The sequence below is a fragment of the Amblyomma mixtum genome, chromosome 8 (assembly GCF_055824585.1).
Source record: "Amblyomma mixtum isolate Tamu chromosome 8, ASM5582458v1, whole genome shotgun sequence".
In the NCBI taxonomy this organism is placed as follows: domain Eukaryota; kingdom Metazoa; phylum Arthropoda; class Arachnida; order Ixodida; family Ixodidae; genus Amblyomma; species Amblyomma mixtum.
In genome coordinates, this window is record NC_143019.1 from 49,704,908 (window position 1) to 49,721,507 (window position 16,600).

Consider the following 16,600-nt stretch of genomic DNA (forward strand, 5'->3'; position numbering starts at 1 on the left):
TTTAAAATGTTCTACCGCACTCCTTGGCACCACAGATGGCTAAACGGTAATTTGAGCAGAGAGCTATCGGTTGCCGCAAAGAAAATATGGTCGATAAAATTCAGTAGACTGACCCTTTAAACTTTGAACGTACGTTTTATTCCATTTTCGCTCACGGCTCCGATTTTTTATTTTAATACTTGTCAGTGTTATCGGCCTTTCCCTTACAAAAATGAACATTGAGATGCAATTAACTGTTTATAGAGTATTTATTGAGTCAATAAAAAGTCTATTAATACTCAAATCCTAATGACTTTGGTCTATAAAAAGTCAATATGTTCTTGACTGGTATGACCCAATATAAATTTAATTGACTACAAGTGAATTAAAACTCAAGCAACAAAAAATCAATTTACATCGATTTCTCACTATGTCAATAAAAAGTCAATAAGTTCTTGACTTATATGACCCAATATAAATTTAATTAACCACAAGTGAATTAAAACTCAAGCAACAAAAAATCAATTTACATCGATTTCTCACTATGTCATTAAAAAGTCAATAAGTTCTTGACTGATATGACCCAATATAAATTTAATTGACTTCAAGTGAATTAAAACTCAAGCAACGAAAATTCCATTTACAGCCCATTTCTCACGACTCATTAAAAAGTCAATATGTTATTGACTGATATGACCCAATATAAATTTAATTGACTACAAGTGAATTAAAACTTTAGCAACAAAAATTAAATTTACAACAGATTTCTCACAAATTTTAGAACCAACCGCAACAACAGCTCAAACGATTCCCATTTCAGCTGAACAGCCTTTATTCATATTATATCTGCTATGGGAGAGGTCATGATGTTGAAGTTGGTTGTAGGTTGTGACTCGGAAAAACACTGCTCATGAGGTCGCTTCGCAGTGTAAAATTTAACGTACAACTGAACACAGTATTCTTTTTTGGTACCAAGTGAGAAATGTGGTATGAAACTATCCTTAGGTTGGAATTAAATTGCACAATGTAAGGGAGAGCTCACTTGAGTTACTGATTCATAAATGTGACAGCATAATGGTGCGGAGGCAGCATTACCTGAATACCGAGCGTTTCAGCAATCACCTTCAAAAATTTTCAAGAATAGGCTTTTTGGGGTAAAAATATGGTTTGTGCTATCACCAGTGTTGGCGGACAACAGAAAGCCGGTAAATTGTCTTCAGTAAGCTGGTTTACTAATTTTTAATAAATAACTTTTTAATCAGTAGAGTTAGGCGCCTAGTTGCAATCAGAGATTTGTAGCTGGTCGTAATAGCCATATCAGATTTTAGAATTTGGAAAACGCGATTACCCTTGGGGCTGCGGCTCGACAAAATTTGGCTTTTTCGACTAGTTACATGCACTGGAGGGCTTGCTTTGCCTGCATGCTTTCTAAACCGAATGTATTTTCGCACGATGCAGCCAAATTTTGTCGAGCCACAGCAGCGAGTGTAATCGCGTTTTAGAAATTCTAAAAACTGATATGGCTACTACTAACGACCGGCTACAAATCTCTAATTGCAACGAATTGCCTATCTCTGATAGTTAAAAAGTTAGAAATTAGTTTACCAGCTTACTACCTAAGACAATTAACCGGCTTCCCGGTGTCCAGCGATACTGGTAATAATGTGCCGCAAAAGCCATATTTTTACCCCAAAAAGCCTATTTTTGAAAATTTTCGAGTCTTCCCTGAAAAACCTGATATTTATTACGATTGAAGATGTCAATCCAATTGGGGATTTTTACAGGTGTGGGTTATAAGGGGCCGTACACATTTGCTCACAAAGGGAGCATTCACACGTATGTACACGAGGGTAACTAAAGACTATTACAACAAAAAGGAGGCAAACGCATTAAATAAAATGGCATCATCTTGATTGGACCATAGAGTATAAGCATACAGGCTGTTGAAATGCCTCGTGAGACCAGTATTCAACACACCTATTGAGAAACCAATATACAGCATATGTAGTACCTTGCGCCAGCGCCGCGGACTTGCTAACGCCGTTCAAATCGAGCGCGCAGGCTGGCAGGTCACGTGACAAGACGAACACATCCGGGCACCACGCGACCACGTGGGTCGTTCCGGCGTGCTGCCGTTTGTGCTCGCCGCTCGCTCGTTGGGGCATGTTTTGTGTTGTATTTATTTCAAAATCGCTGCTTCAAACTCGTGTTTGGTTTGACTTGTGATCGTAGCTTTTGGCACCGCTGGCAGTACAATTTCCAGCCCTTCGTGTGCTTCGTGAAAAAGCGACCGCGCCGGGAACCCTGCTGGCTTTTCGTCATGACAGCACGTTGGACTTCACCGATGGAAGCTGCTGCGTCTTTTATCTACCGGAACCGCCTTACAAAAGAAGAAAGCGGTTACTGGAAGGCGTCGAGTCTTCGTTTTCAGGTAAGACCTGTAATAATGCGCAGGAATGCGCGCAATTTGCCACCACGCAAATTAACCACCTAGCACTAAGGCGAGAAGAAACGGAGGAGATGAGGCGCTGCCGCCATTGTGCACGGTTATTTCTGCGGTGGCAAAATGCACTCTACATTGAGTCACTATAACTAGCTGGCCTGTCTGTGTTCACAGTGTATCCGTTGCGACGCGAACGCCGTGAAAATAAGCTAAAATCATTGTTCGACGTGGTTGTGCACTGCTGCCTGCACGCATGTTTTTCGTCGCTATCCGCTCGCAGCGGTTTGACGGTAGTGCACGCAACTTGACCTGTTTAGCGTTGCATTATGTGCTGCGCGTACACGCGTCGATACAATTTCTTGAAGTGGCTTCGTAAGCTTTGAACACACCTATGCGAGACGATTAAACCTGCTGTCGAGCTCTAGGGGTATGCTGTGTTCGCTCTGCATTCGACGCAGCTAACCCATAGCTGCCCGCCTCGGTGGCCCATAGTGCGCGTCATTCGGTCTCTGGCGCTGCATACTGCGCTACGCGAGTACGCGTCAGGGCTCGGCATTTGATATACTCTGCTCGATACGACATCGAGTCGTGTTCGCTGCAGCGGACTGTGCGGCACCAGACCCGCCGCGGTGGCTCAGTGGTTGCGGCGCTCGGCTGCCGGACCCGATAGACGCGGGTTCGATACCGGCCGCGGCGGCCGAATTTTGATGGAGGCGAATTCTAGAGGCCTGTGTACTGTGCGATGTCAGGGCACGTTAAAGACCCCAGGTGGTCGAAATTTCCGGAGCCCTTCACTACGGCGTCCCTTATAGTTCGGGACGTTAAACCCCAATAAACCAAACCAAACCAAGCGATACGCGCTACTGGCCACTGTGGCGGGCGGTTAATCGCGTTGGAGTCAAAGGCAGACTGAATACGTCGTCCTCCAAGGCTGAACTGTCGGTGCAATCGCCTTGCAGTGGTGTCTTACAAGCTCAAAAAGCCACATCCAGTAACAGGCTGTATGAACGCGTATTCGCGTAAATAGAGGAGTGATGCGGCTTCCCCAATGAGAAAACTGCCTGTTCGATCATTAGTGTAGCCGTAAAGTGCTTTTAGTGGCAGGCGACCGTGAAGAAAAATCATTGTTAGATGTTGAAGAATAACCAGTCCAAAAATAGGCTCGAGCACTTTGCAGCCTTTTCTAACAGCCTTTTCAGATTAATTATTTCTGAAGAACCCTAAACAGTGCAGAGCTTATTGTGGATTCAAGTGTGAGCAAGGTAACTTTTGTCTGTTTAAACTTTGCTTTGTGTTTGTGTGAAACTGGCATTACGAATTCTTACCCATTAACACAGTCATTGTGGGTACGTCATCTTCCATAGATTGCACAGGTGAAATTCAAATTATGATGTTATGCAGGTGAAGTGCCTGCTGTCCAATGGTGAAGAGGTCTGAAAAGAGCTGTCACTGAAAAGGATGTCTCCGCTGTCCAACTGTGGGGCTGTCTTCCTTGTCTGTGCCCGTTCAACGTGTATTGCAGAACACATGTAAGTACTGAGTTTTCTAAAGTGCGTTTTTCTAGAACTCTGTGTTGAGATCAGTGTGTTGCACCAGTGTGCTTTGAACCAGTGTTGACGGCATATGTTGGCATTTGCCTTTGAAATAGTATATGTGTGTTTCTTCTCAATAAGGCGTCATCCAATACTGCAACTTTGATTCTGGATTTGAAGTGGCGGGCTACAGAGCAGCATTTTAAGGCGATATTACAGCAGGAGGACAGCCTTGTTATCCTTCTACTGTAATACCTGTGTCACACAGCACTCCTCCTAAACAGTTGTAGCCGTAGGATAACTTTCATTCTTCTACTGTAACGCCAGTGTCACATGACACTCCTCAGAGACCCATTGTAAGAGGCTGCGCAAAAGAAACCAGGATGAAAGGGAAGACACGTATACCAAAGGACGAGCGCTGAAGTACCAACTGGTAGTTCAGCACTCGTCCAACTACCAGTTGGTAGTTCAGCGCTCGTCCTGTGGTATATGTGTCTTCCCTTTCATCCTGGTTTCTTTTGCGCTGCCTCTTACAACGATGCTTAACCGACTAGCCCACACAAAGTTATTGATCCTCAGAGACCTTTCCAGCGAAGGCATCTGATTTCACTTGAGGAGCAAAATATGAAAGGCATTAATAGTAGTTTAACTGTAAACCTTAAGATTTTTGCCATTTCGGTGAGTATACTTGCTCTAATTCACATATATTTGTCTAGGAGATTGTAGCGACCTGGTTGACTCAGATTTTTGGCTTGCTACCTGATGGCATGGCTAAACAACTCGAAAAGAATAGGATATAAGACATGAATGCATGCTGCACTAACAACTGTTTATATTATCAGTTTTCCACATTATATGGGTTGCACTGTATATACTCAGAAATAGAAAGGAGCCAAGTACAAAGAAAAGCAAACCAAACAACAAAGAGGTAAAATGCGAAATGTTACCCTCTTTTTCTCATGCACTTAGCAGCAATGGTCATAGTGAAAAATAGCATAGCAATAAAGAAGCACTTGGCTTGTAACATGCGCACCTTTTTGGAAATACTAGAGTGTAGTGGTGCTTTTGCCATTCTAAGAAACTGGCTTGTCTGGCATGGCTCTGCATCTTGATGTGACTAATTGCATCATGTTTTGTTATGAAGGCTAGTGCGTTTTAGTGCTGGTTATTGCATTACTATTTCTACTTCCTCTGTCTACTAGTGAGTCGTCAGTGTGTGTTACACTTCCTTCTTTATCACATTTAAATTTTTTAGGTATTGCACATTTCAGTGTTGTGTCAAGGGCATGTGGAAAAGCTGGAATTACAGAATTGCTCTTAGCAAGCCCAGCCTCTTGTGTGATATACAGGCAGTGCTCCTACTGTTGCATACTATTTTTATTTTTGAATATTTGCTATTACACACACTAATCTGTGATTTTCATCAGCATGAAATCATTTTCCTAAATGATTTGTGCAGTTAACGTTATAAAAAGGCAAAGTACACAATTACCGTTTTCACTTCTTTCTTACATCGGAACCTACTACTATTGCATGACACCATCATTGTGAGGGTGTAAGTTTTGTGTTTATTTTAAACAACTACATGATTTCTGACTTGCATGCTTCAACAGGCATGAAAGCATATTACCATATGACACTATGCAATCAACAAATGCAATTCGATCTTGGCCGCGCCGGTGTAATGTCGATGGAGGCAAAATCTAGAGGCCCGTGTACTCTGCGATGTATGTGCACATTAAAGAACCCGAGGTGGCCAAAATTTCTGGAGCCCTTCACTGGGGTGTTCCTCAAAGCCTGAGTCGCTTTGACGTTAAACCCGCAATTAACGCCTCATTCCTGGCTGTGACTATAGCATAGAAATTTTATTCCTGTGTTCTGTTTCCTGCAGGTGCATTCATTTATTGCTTCGAGATTGAAAAGGCTGTGTACAAACTCTGGACGGAATCCAGAAGGATGCAGTATTTCTGAAGCGGGCCACCACAACTGTGTGGTGAAGAGAAGCAGTGGTACAGCGCAGCTTCATTGGCAGCTGCTCAGGAGAAGGATATTGGAAGGCAAGGAAAAGGCTCTACAGAAGACACTCACGCAAGTGAAAATGGATGCACTCACAGGTGATTACTGGTTTTAGCTGGATTTAGCACAGAAGTATATATTCACTCCGTCAGTGTATTCGAGAATTGCAACTCAGGATTTGTTAGTGGTTTATTAGGAAGCACAAAACAAAGGGTAATAACAAATGTATGGGATGGAAGCTAGTGACCAATTCACTGTAGGTATGTCATCATGTGAAGGTTTGTGTAGAAGAGGTTAATTGATGGGCATAGTTTGTAGCTCATGTGAGGGACAGTATAAATAGCTTAAATGGCGAGGTTCTGAGACCAATGGGGCAGTGCATGAACAGAAAAACTAGCCAGGAGTTAACAAATTTTCATGAATGCTCAGCTGTCATGCTTTAGAAATAAGGCTGTTGGTATTTGGCAGCCATGTGCTGTGAAGCTCGGTATTTTAAAAGTGTTGAGGCCTAAGAGATCTGATTCAGTGTTGGCATTCATGGGTGCTGTCACATTAGCCATCCTCCTTTAATGCAAATAGCAGCATTTGCTAGTTGTCATTGCAATGGGATCATTGTAGCAGTGTATATCATAATAAATATAATTTTTCTCCCTTAATCTTCAGGCACTGTCGCTACACACAAATGGATTCAAGCTGCCATCAAGGCAATGAAAGATATTCGACTTTCTCGGAAAAGATGCACGCTATGACGCGAGGGGCCTCCAGTGCGACTCATTCGCTGCTTTTGTCTACTAATAAAGCTAAGGTTGCTCTTAGGCAAATGTGAGCATTTTTTTTTGTTCTTTCAATACATACTTGCTCTTCGTGCTTCTCAAGAACATGAATCATGTAATACTTATTTGCATGCTGCTACGTACATACTACCGTGCTCAAATTTGAGAGACCCCTGTGAGTTCTTGCCGAATTTTACCAAAATGCATGTGGGCGCCGCCTGACGAAGCAATCCTGTTGTCGAGACCGATGCCCATATGCAATATGGCACGTTTCAGCATGCACTTGCATTGGTTTCTTAATTTTGCTCACGATAGTATGTCCAAACATTGAGCATCACTATGAAGACATGTTAGGTAACAAATTTGTTTCTGGATGGTTCACCCTTCCTTTGACATCATCATCCCGGAATGCTACACCAACCGCACCAGGAAACAGTAAACCAAAGCACACCAGAGCTGGTATCAGCCGGCTGAGTCACACCAGATGAGAACACACTATGCCATGTCACAGAACTCATTTCTGAAAATCTGGTCTCGAAACACCAGGAAGGGTAATTCGCCAATTTTCTTTTCTGCGAGTGTATCGCAGTGTTGTGATTTTGAGATCACCACACGCACATAGCGGATGCACTATGTAGCTCGGAACACTGTGGCAAGGTAATAAACAACCAGTAAACTTTCGACTGGATGTATTTAGATCTTTTAATAAACAGTCAGTTAAATGTGAACTGCAGGTCAATTAAATAAAAATGCCAAGTAATAAACTGGCAATTAAATGTGAACTGCAGGTATATAAACAGTCAGTTAAATATGTATTGCCAGTCAATAAAATCTCAATTTGGATCTATCGAGTTAAGTTAATAAACAGTCAATTGGAATACGGTGGCCAATTTTAAATTGGAACTCAACACAAAAACGTCTATAAACTGTCAATTAAACCACAAAAGAGTTCATAATAAACTGGCAATTAAATGTTAACTTAATATGAATTCAGTGTTAATTGACATGCAATTAAATGTGAACTGCAGGTATATAAACAGTCAGTTAAATATGTATTGCCAGTCAATAAAATCTCAATTTGGATCTATTGAGTTAAGTTAATAAACAGTCAATTGGAATACGGTGGCCAATTTTAAATTGAAACTCGACAAAAAAAGTCTATAAGCTCTCAATTAAACCACAATACAATTTATTGCCGAGAGTCAATAAGTATTTAATTAAAACTGGGTAGAAATTTTTGTAAGGGTTGAGCACTGCGGCAGCAGTGGCAGCTTTGTGTGTCAACTTTCACATGCTTTTCGCGTGTTTCAGAGTATCACAAGGATCTATCGCTCTGGGAAGAACAGAAAGGCCCACTTTTCGGAAAGGAACCCCCAAAACAATTTGCGTGACAGTTGTAGAAGAACGTATACGGTACTCGATGCATCGCCGTGCTCTGCAGTGCCGATGGGTGTCTGCACCCGGCGTTTCCGCTCGTCGCTGAGTTCGTTCACTTGTGACTGGGTGCATGGCCCGTATCCTGTATATACCGGGCTCATAAAGGGCATTCGCCAGTGATGCCGCTTTTCATTGACCGTATACGAGCTAGATCTGTTTGCCCTGATACGTGCTGCTATACGGTGCTATACCGAGAGTTGGTGATCAACACTAAATGTAGTGATCATCGCGTCTGATAGGACCCTTGCTAAACTCTGTGTTTGAAGGGCAGTTCTGAAGATGGGGCGTGGGGGAAGAGTATAGTGTTCCGACAAGAGCATGCGCTCGTCATTACCTGGTCAAGTCGTATTCTGAGAAATTTTGATAAGCGAACTAAGGTTCCCCTCTTTCCCCTTATGTTCAACTTTGCGCTCAGCCGCCGCGGTGGCTCAGCGGTGATGGTGCTTGGCGGCTCACCCGAAAGACGCGGCTTCGATCCCGGCCGCGGCGGTCGAATTTCGATGGAGGTGAAATTAATGCCAGATGACCGTGTACTGCGCGATGTCAGTACTCGTCAAAGAACTCCACGTGGTCGAAAATATCCGGCGCGTTGTATGGCTCAGGAGACGAAAAGTTGTCCGCAGACCGTGGCACTGGAAATCGGATAGTCGGGACGTAAGTGTTGTAATGGTTATAAAATTGATGCCGATGAAGTATGTCGCAATGTTAATAAACACAGGATATAATGAATGTCGTAGTATATCGCAACTATAGAAGCCGGATATAACGAACATACCGGATATATCGAAGTATGTCGTTACTAAAACCCGGATGTAACAAACTGTAACGCGTCATAAGGTAACTTGTAATACCGATATAACGAAGTGTCGCAGTATGTCGTAACTATAAACGAGATATAACGAACATACCCTATATATCGAAGTATGCCGTTACTAGAAACCGGATGTAACGAACTGTAACGCGTCATAAGCTAACTTTTAATACCGATATAAGGGAATGGTCGCAGTATGTCGTAACTAGAAACGAGATATAACGAACTTAATGGATATAGCAAAGTGTCACGCGACGTAGGATCACTTGCAAAAAAAAGTTGAGGACAAGCAGCAACCAACGCAAATGCTTTCGCATTTATCGAACGCAGCAGACCGCACTGCTCTCAAGAGTTTTTCACTGCGGGCCTCACCGACGCGCCAGTTTATTTGTGCACGCCCGCCGCTAATCCTCGTGTTATATACCCCGTGCGTGTCCGTATCTCGGCGCATCTCGAGCGTCGGGAACTGGCGCGCGGCCCACGCTGCCGAAAGCGTTAACGCGGTTCCCCCGCGCGTGCAGCTTACGTAACTGGCGCGCGTTATCCCTCCGAATCGGAGGTGCAGAAGGGAGAGGATCGAACAAGACGAAAACGGGCCGTCTTTTTTTTATTATTATTATTATTACACCGGAAACGCGCGCCCCCCTCCCGGCCTTAATTCCGGTGCGCTTTCCTGACTTCCCCCACGTATACACGCTGCTCGCCAACGGCTCCATTGTGTGACCGAGCCGCCGCGCTTATTGGCCTGGCGTTGCGCGGCGTATAATTTCAGCGGTGTATACGTATACCTTCCTCCGAAGAGCGCGATCGAAGTTGGTGTAGGGGGTATTCTCCGCGTTCGTGCTTCTGGTATATACGGATGGCTCGAAGCGCTCTAATCACTCACTGCCGGGGGAGGTATTATGATAATCTCTGATCCCGCGGCACGTGGGGAGGGGGCAAGCTTTAACAAGTCCGATATATTATGCGCTCTCTCCAGTCAGTGAACGTTTCCGCTTCTTCGTCTCGGCGAGACTCTCGTTGGAGCCCCGAACGCGCGTGCTTGTAGCTTTGCCTTCGTGTCGGTGTTGTTGCTCGTGCGGTTGTGCCGTAGCGTCTGCACTGCGTCCGGTGCGTGCGGGGCTTGCGTGTGTAATACCTAAGTGCGGCACTCTCTATAACCGAGTCTGGTCGCCGGCGGCTTCGGTTGTCTTCGTGCGGTGCGTGTAATGCCTCGACGGCTGAAGCGTGTAGTAGGTGCGCGGTCGTGTTCGCTCGTATATAGCTGCTGCCGGAATCACGCGGCGCCAATTTCGTTTTGCCGTCGCCTCCATCCTTCCAAGCGTCGTCCGGAGCTGTTATAGCGAGTCGTGAAACCGCCTCTTCTCTCTCTCTCTGCCCTTTCTCCCCATCCTCTGTCTCTCTCTTCCAAAGCAGTGCGGGTTTAATTGCGTGCAGCGTGATATAAGCTGGGCTCTCACGACTGACTGTCTGTTGTATAGGCAATTTTTCAAATTATTATTATTTTTTTTTCCCCAGGTGAAACGAGTGTGGCTACGAACGGTTTTCCCGAATGAATGAGGTCGAAGTCGGCTGAGGGGTTTCGGAAATCAATTCAATTCAATTCGTTTATTTTCCAGAGCGGTACAAATACAAACTCTGAATTCATACCTAACGGTGTAGTCTCAGCAGCTTGAACTCCATAATTCCTGTCCCGCTGCCAGCAGGCGGACTCCTTCGTGTATTTGGCCACAGTACATTCCAAACGCGAATGCACCTATATGGGAGTTAAAAGGGGTAATCTGTCCTCTATACGCACTTTTTTTTCATAAAAGAGTGCGCTAGAGGACATCTTAGTTCCTTTTTACTCCTTTTCGTTTATACTGTGCAGCACGTGATAACGTCTACGTCTATTTCGCAACACATTTTAACGACGAGAGCAGCCGCTGTATAAGCTCGACGAGCCTTGCGCGTGAATGGACGCGCTTCTGGGCACTTTATGAGCACTGGTCGGAATCCGCGATTAGAGCGTGAGCTCGGGAGCTAACAAATAAAATGATAATTAGTGCGTATCGCGCACTCCCAGACCGCCTGTGCCGCTATCTCGCCGTGGTGGCTCAGTGGTTATGGTGCTCGGCTGCTGACCCGAAAGACGCGGGTTCGATCCCGGCCGCGGCGGTTGAATTTCTTTGGAGGAGAAATTCTAGAGGCCCGTGTACTGTGCGATGTCAGTGCACGTTAAAGAACCCCAGGTGGTCGAAATTTCCGGAGCCCTCCACTACGGCGTCTCATAGCCTCAGTCGCTTTGGGACGTTAAACCTCATAAACCAAACCAAACCTATTCGTTTTATTGCGCTGCATTCTTCTAATGCCCCGCGCCCGCCTCGCTATATACTGGCTTGGCTCTGGGCGTTAGACTGGTCAGCCGAAGTTTCTGCATTCCGAAAGCAGGGGCTAGACGCTCAAAACGCCCCTGCGCTGTGCGATGTCAGTGTACGTCGAAGAACTGCGATTAGTCGAAATCAGTCCGTGGCCTTCCGCTCGTCTTCCATAGGCCTTGTACAGACTCTGGACTTTAGCCGCCGCTGTGACTCGGCGGTTATGGTGCTCGGCTGCGGACCTTCTCAGAAGACTGCGGGCTCGATCCCGGCCGCGGCGATCGGATTTCGATGGAGGCGAAATTCTAGAGGTCCGTGTACTGTCCTATGTGTTAAAGAACCCCACAATCATCATCATCATCAGCCTGACTACGCCCACTGCAGGGCAAAGGCCTCTCCCATGTCTCTCCAATTAGCCCTGTCCTTCGGCAGCGGCGGCCACCGTGTCTCCGCAAACTTCTTAATCACATCCGGCCACCCTAACTTTCTGCCGTCCCTTGCTATACGCTTGCTTTCTGTTGGAATCCAGTTTCCAATGGCGGCCTGTCCCGAGTCAGAGGTTCTTAGCAACCCCAGATGGTCGGAATTATCCGGAGCCCTCCACTACGGCGTCCCCCATATAGCTCGATTTACTTTGGGACGTTAAACCCCGTAAAACGAAACTAAGGTGCGGGACTTATCACAAACCCCGCATGTCACAAAACACTTAACGCGTTGCAGTTTTCTTGGAGTTAGTCTCCGCCGAAGGACCGACCCGGTGACATTTTATGGGGTTCATGATTTGTACCCCTGGAATTGTGCCTCGGCTCGTTCACCGCTGCACGGGAGGGATTCGACGGGAGGATCGCTCTACCGCGCGTTTCCGGCGCACGACGGTCGTGATCGCGCTTCAGCCACTCGTTCGTTCGAGCGCCGACTGCCATGGCGCGTGTTGTCCGGCTGGCGCGCACTGCCCGAAAGGGAAGGACGCCCCGCGGCGTTGCCTCGTTCGCGGCTCGCCTAACTGCTCCCCGAATGGAAAGTCCGCCGCTTGCATTCGCCCCATTGTAGTATACTCCAGTGGGCACTAAACCTCCAATGGACGTCTTGTGGACATCCATGGGACGTCCATGGGACGTCCACGAGAATTCTAGTGCCCATTGGGATGTACAAGGCAGCTGATGCCCGCTCGCAAGCATTATCCCATCGGACCCACTCTCGTTCCTCTTCCGGCTGCTCTGGTGGTAAGGGGTTCCCGTGTCTGCGAGCGACGGCAACTCTTGCGCTAGGGTTATCTGCACTGCATACCGGCTTCGCGTCGTCGGCACGGATCTCATCAGTTCGATCCGCGCAGAAGGACGGCCTTTATTTTGTTGCGTGTCTGCCCGAAGTATTCTTCGTGTCTGCTCTGCTTTTCGGCCAGATCCAGTGTAATGTTGATAGCTCGGTGTAAGGGGGGTATGTGCGGCCCTATCATTACCGCCATCAAAACGCGTTTCAGCTCCCGTAGACGTTCATGCCGTGGGGGTGCGTTGAGGATATTCGCCCTCGAGTAGAACAGCATTGCACCACGAAGGCCACAGACCCATGCTGTGGTCGTTTTGTATTTCACGTTTACACTGACGGTCGAAGTGTGACCATCGATTTCATCTTTGATTCCCCGTACAGCCGTGATCGAGAGCTTCCTAACCCACGCATCTTGTTGTTGTTTTTTTATTTCTTTTTTATTTGTGCTTCTTCTTTCCGTTAGCAACATACTCAGAGATACTACAGCATTTGCGCTTTGAAAGGCACACTCTCCCGAGGCCTGCTAAGGGTGTTAATAAATCAGAAGAGTGTCACCTCCGACGGCTACAAACTATGCCGTTTAATAATCCAGCTACGCTGCTCGCCATTGAGCCCGAGTCTGCACAGCGCAAATCTTGCAAAGAACTAAATATTGCGCTGGCCGGATGTCAGGAAAATAAATATCAATTAATGAAAAAAAGAAAATATTATATGCAGCTTGAAACTAGAAACGGTAAGGAGGTATAGGCGGAGGCGTATTTTGCGAAGCGGGTGCAAACGGCGCATCATATTGTGTCGGTGATGCGTTTGCAGCGATTTGTAACCTTCACGGTGGCGGTTGCATGCCGTCAGCATCATCCGTGGTCGGTATCGAGGACGGCGGCCTGCACGAACTGCGAGGCTGATGGCACAAGACCGCCGTCGCCTCCGTCATCGGCTCGCTCGGCGCCACTTCACTGACGTCAGTCCTTTGTTCTGGTACACTGGGGCGAGCGACTCGCGCCCGTCTTGCCTCAGTGCATCGTGAGTTGGCGCGACGGTCTCGGAACCCCGTCATTGACCCGGCACGCGCGCTCGTACACGGGCAACGGGGAACCTGTGATCGAGCTTCTTCTCCGCCGCGCGAAGCGTCGTTTGCGCTGTCGCCTAATGGGGGCTCCGTCTACCGGGGCGACGTCTTGCGGCCGGGGAGTGAGTCTCGTTTGTTGCGACTTCCGATTGTCCCCGATGCTTGGAGAGAATGTAGTCTTCGCGCTTTTGCTGATGCCATAGCTGGGGCCCTACTTCGGCGCTCTCAGGAGGGTCATTTAGCGTCATGGCTTTGCTTGGCTTGGCTTGGAGAGCTGTAGTCTTCGCGCTTTGCTGATGCCATCGCTGGGGCACTACTTCGGCGCTCTCAGGAGGGTCGTTTAGCGTCTTGGCTTGGCTTGGAGTTGTTTTTTCTTTAAGTTTCCGCGAGTTTGGCCTACCGTTGTGCTTTAGTCGCGCTGTTCCGCAGATTCCTCCATCCCGTATCCACGTAGTGCAGAGTGGATATTCGAAGCCGAATGAAAGGGTAGATTGGTGCTTTATTTAGTCAGAACATAACTTTATGCCAGGGTTGTTTGTTCTTAGGCTACCCCGGGCAGGTATATATATATATTTTACCGTTAAATAAATCTTTTTGCCCCTTTTCTTCGTTTACTTTTTCTACTGCTAAAATGTGAGTAGTTCGTAATCGCCTTGTTCCCTGCAGGCGTAAGCTTTCGGCGCCATTACGCTCTGTTTTTTCTTTTTCCTTCCGCAACAAGGCTTCATTCAGTAACCAGCCAGAGTGGTTACTTTTCACAAAGACTGTGTGTGAGTAGTGCTCTTGCGTTTGTGCCCCCCTTCGGAATTGCGGCCGCCAGTGGCCGACATTGAACCCGCGGCTTGGCGCTCGGTAACAGAATGTCGGCGTAGTCCACCAAGTCACCTCACACTCACGCACGCACGCGAGCGGTCAGCGAAGCACTCGCAAGCATACACACACGTCGACGACAATGTGGAACGGCTCTGCATCGGTCGGCTGACGCCCGGGTGCGGTCCGGCCGCCTTGATTCATTGCAACACCCGCTCCGCCTTCCTTTGTGTCGTGTGCACTGCAGGGCGACCCGAGAGCTTCCATTAGGCCGGGCGGGAACCAGCGTGCTTCAATAGTCAAGTGCCTCCGGCCGAGAGATTGTACGCCCGGCCGGGCGTATTGCAGTAACGCTCGCGTCGCGTGTCTTTGTTCCTGTCTCCGCTCTCCGTATGGGAGGCGTGGCCGATGGGTGCGCGTCCATTATTCTCTTGCACAGCCCCGTTAGTGAGCCGCTACTGTACGCCGCAGGGGCTCGCACCTCCTAGAGGCATACTGATACGAGATGTATGAGAGACATACGAGTATATGAGATGTATGAGAGACACACGAGTATATGAGATGTATGAGAGACATACGAGTATTAGATGTATGAGACATACGAGTATGAGATGTATGCGAGACATACGGGTATGAAATGTGTGAGAGACAAACCGATGTGAGATGTATGGGGCACATACGGGTATGGTTGTATGAAGGCATACCATAATGAGATATCGAAGGACATACGAGTAGGAGATGTATGAGAGACACACGAGTGTGAGATGTATGAGCGACATAAGAGTTTTGAGACTTATGAGACATGCGAGTATGAGATATATGAGAGACATGCCAATATGACACCTATGAGATACATGCCAATATGACATCTATGAGAGACATACCAATATGAGATGCATGAGAGTCATACGAGTATGAGATTTATTAGAGTCATACCAGTGTGAGATGTGTGAGAGACGTATGAGTATGAGATATATGATCCTGCCGGACTCCCGCCCCTTCCCCCAGTGAAACTGTTCTCAACGTTGTCGCGCAGTTCTTTCGAATTTCATCTTCTTCCTTCGGTTCTTTTCCTCCTGACGATCGAGCCATGCGGCGTTCGCCAACGTTGGGTCAACTCCAGCGCCGGGAAGTGGTCCTCGGCGCGCTGGCGGAGCTGTGACTTCGCGCAACGCCGGTCTCCTGTGCGAGCGGGTGCCGCGGAGCGGTTTCTTTCATGGTTTTTCCTTCATTCTTTCTCTTTCGGCTCGCACACGCACGCAGGAGCCGCGCCGACCACCACCGCCACCGACGACGGGGCACTGGACCCCCCCCCCCCCCCCCCCCCCCGCTTTTTGTTTTCCTTTCTTTCTTTTTTTTACTGCTGCGGCGTGACGCGGCAGTGCGCGCCGCGGCGGCATGCAGGAGGTTGACTCTTCTCGGCCACCGCCGGGAGAGTGCCATTCCTCCCGCTTCTCGGCGCAACAATGACGCCCCGAAGTAGGCTAACTACGGTGGCGACCCTGTTTCCTACCCCCCCCCCCCCCCACCCCCCCCCCTCGCGATGGCTTCCCCGCCTCGACCGCCGCTGCTGCTGTTGCTGCTACTGCCGCGGCGTGCTCTTTTCTCCGTTTCTGCGCTTCATTCCCCCCCTGTCTTCTTCTTCTTCTACTACTTCCTCGAGTATCCCTTCATTTCTTCACGGCGGGTGACCCTAGCATTTTTTCTTCTTCGTCCTTAGCGTACTCTCTGATGGTTCCACACCGTGCGTCTGTGCGGGGTGCGTCTCCTCTCGTGGAGGACCATTGGGCTCGTGTACCCGCTCGCAGTGGCGTTGGTGGTACCTGCCTGCCTGCTTCGCCGTTCCATCTTGGGAGAGCTTCTTTCATCATTTCGAAAGCAATACCCTCTTGTTTCTCAGTTGCGGCGCTCCTGTCAGTTTCCTCTTCTTTTTTTTATTTTCTTTCTCGCGGGCTTTGTTTGCATGCGCGTGTACTGGTGTCCTTCCCTGGCCCGCGTGATCATTTCGCGAGGTCCATTTCTCGGCTGAGTCCATTCCGGGCCCGCAGTAGCGAGCCGATACGTGCTCCCCCCCCCCCCCCCCCCCCCCCCTCTTCCGCAATGGTCT

At 47.8% G+C, this 16,600-nt stretch overlaps 1 protein-coding gene and 1 long non-coding RNA gene across 2 annotated transcripts in view; both read left to right on the plus strand.

The window, feature by feature from the left end:
• klar (klarsicht) overlaps positions 1–16,600 on the plus strand; it is a 324,252-nt gene that overhangs the window by 163,951 nt on the left and 143,701 nt on the right. The window lies entirely within an intron of this gene.
• LOC149332353 (uncharacterized) lies at positions 2,057–6,791 on the plus strand. Its single transcript, XR_016285153.1, has 4 exons — positions 2,057–2,410; positions 3,824–3,951; positions 5,846–6,068; positions 6,634–6,791. It is a non-coding gene; the product is annotated as an uncharacterized LOC149332353 (long non-coding RNA).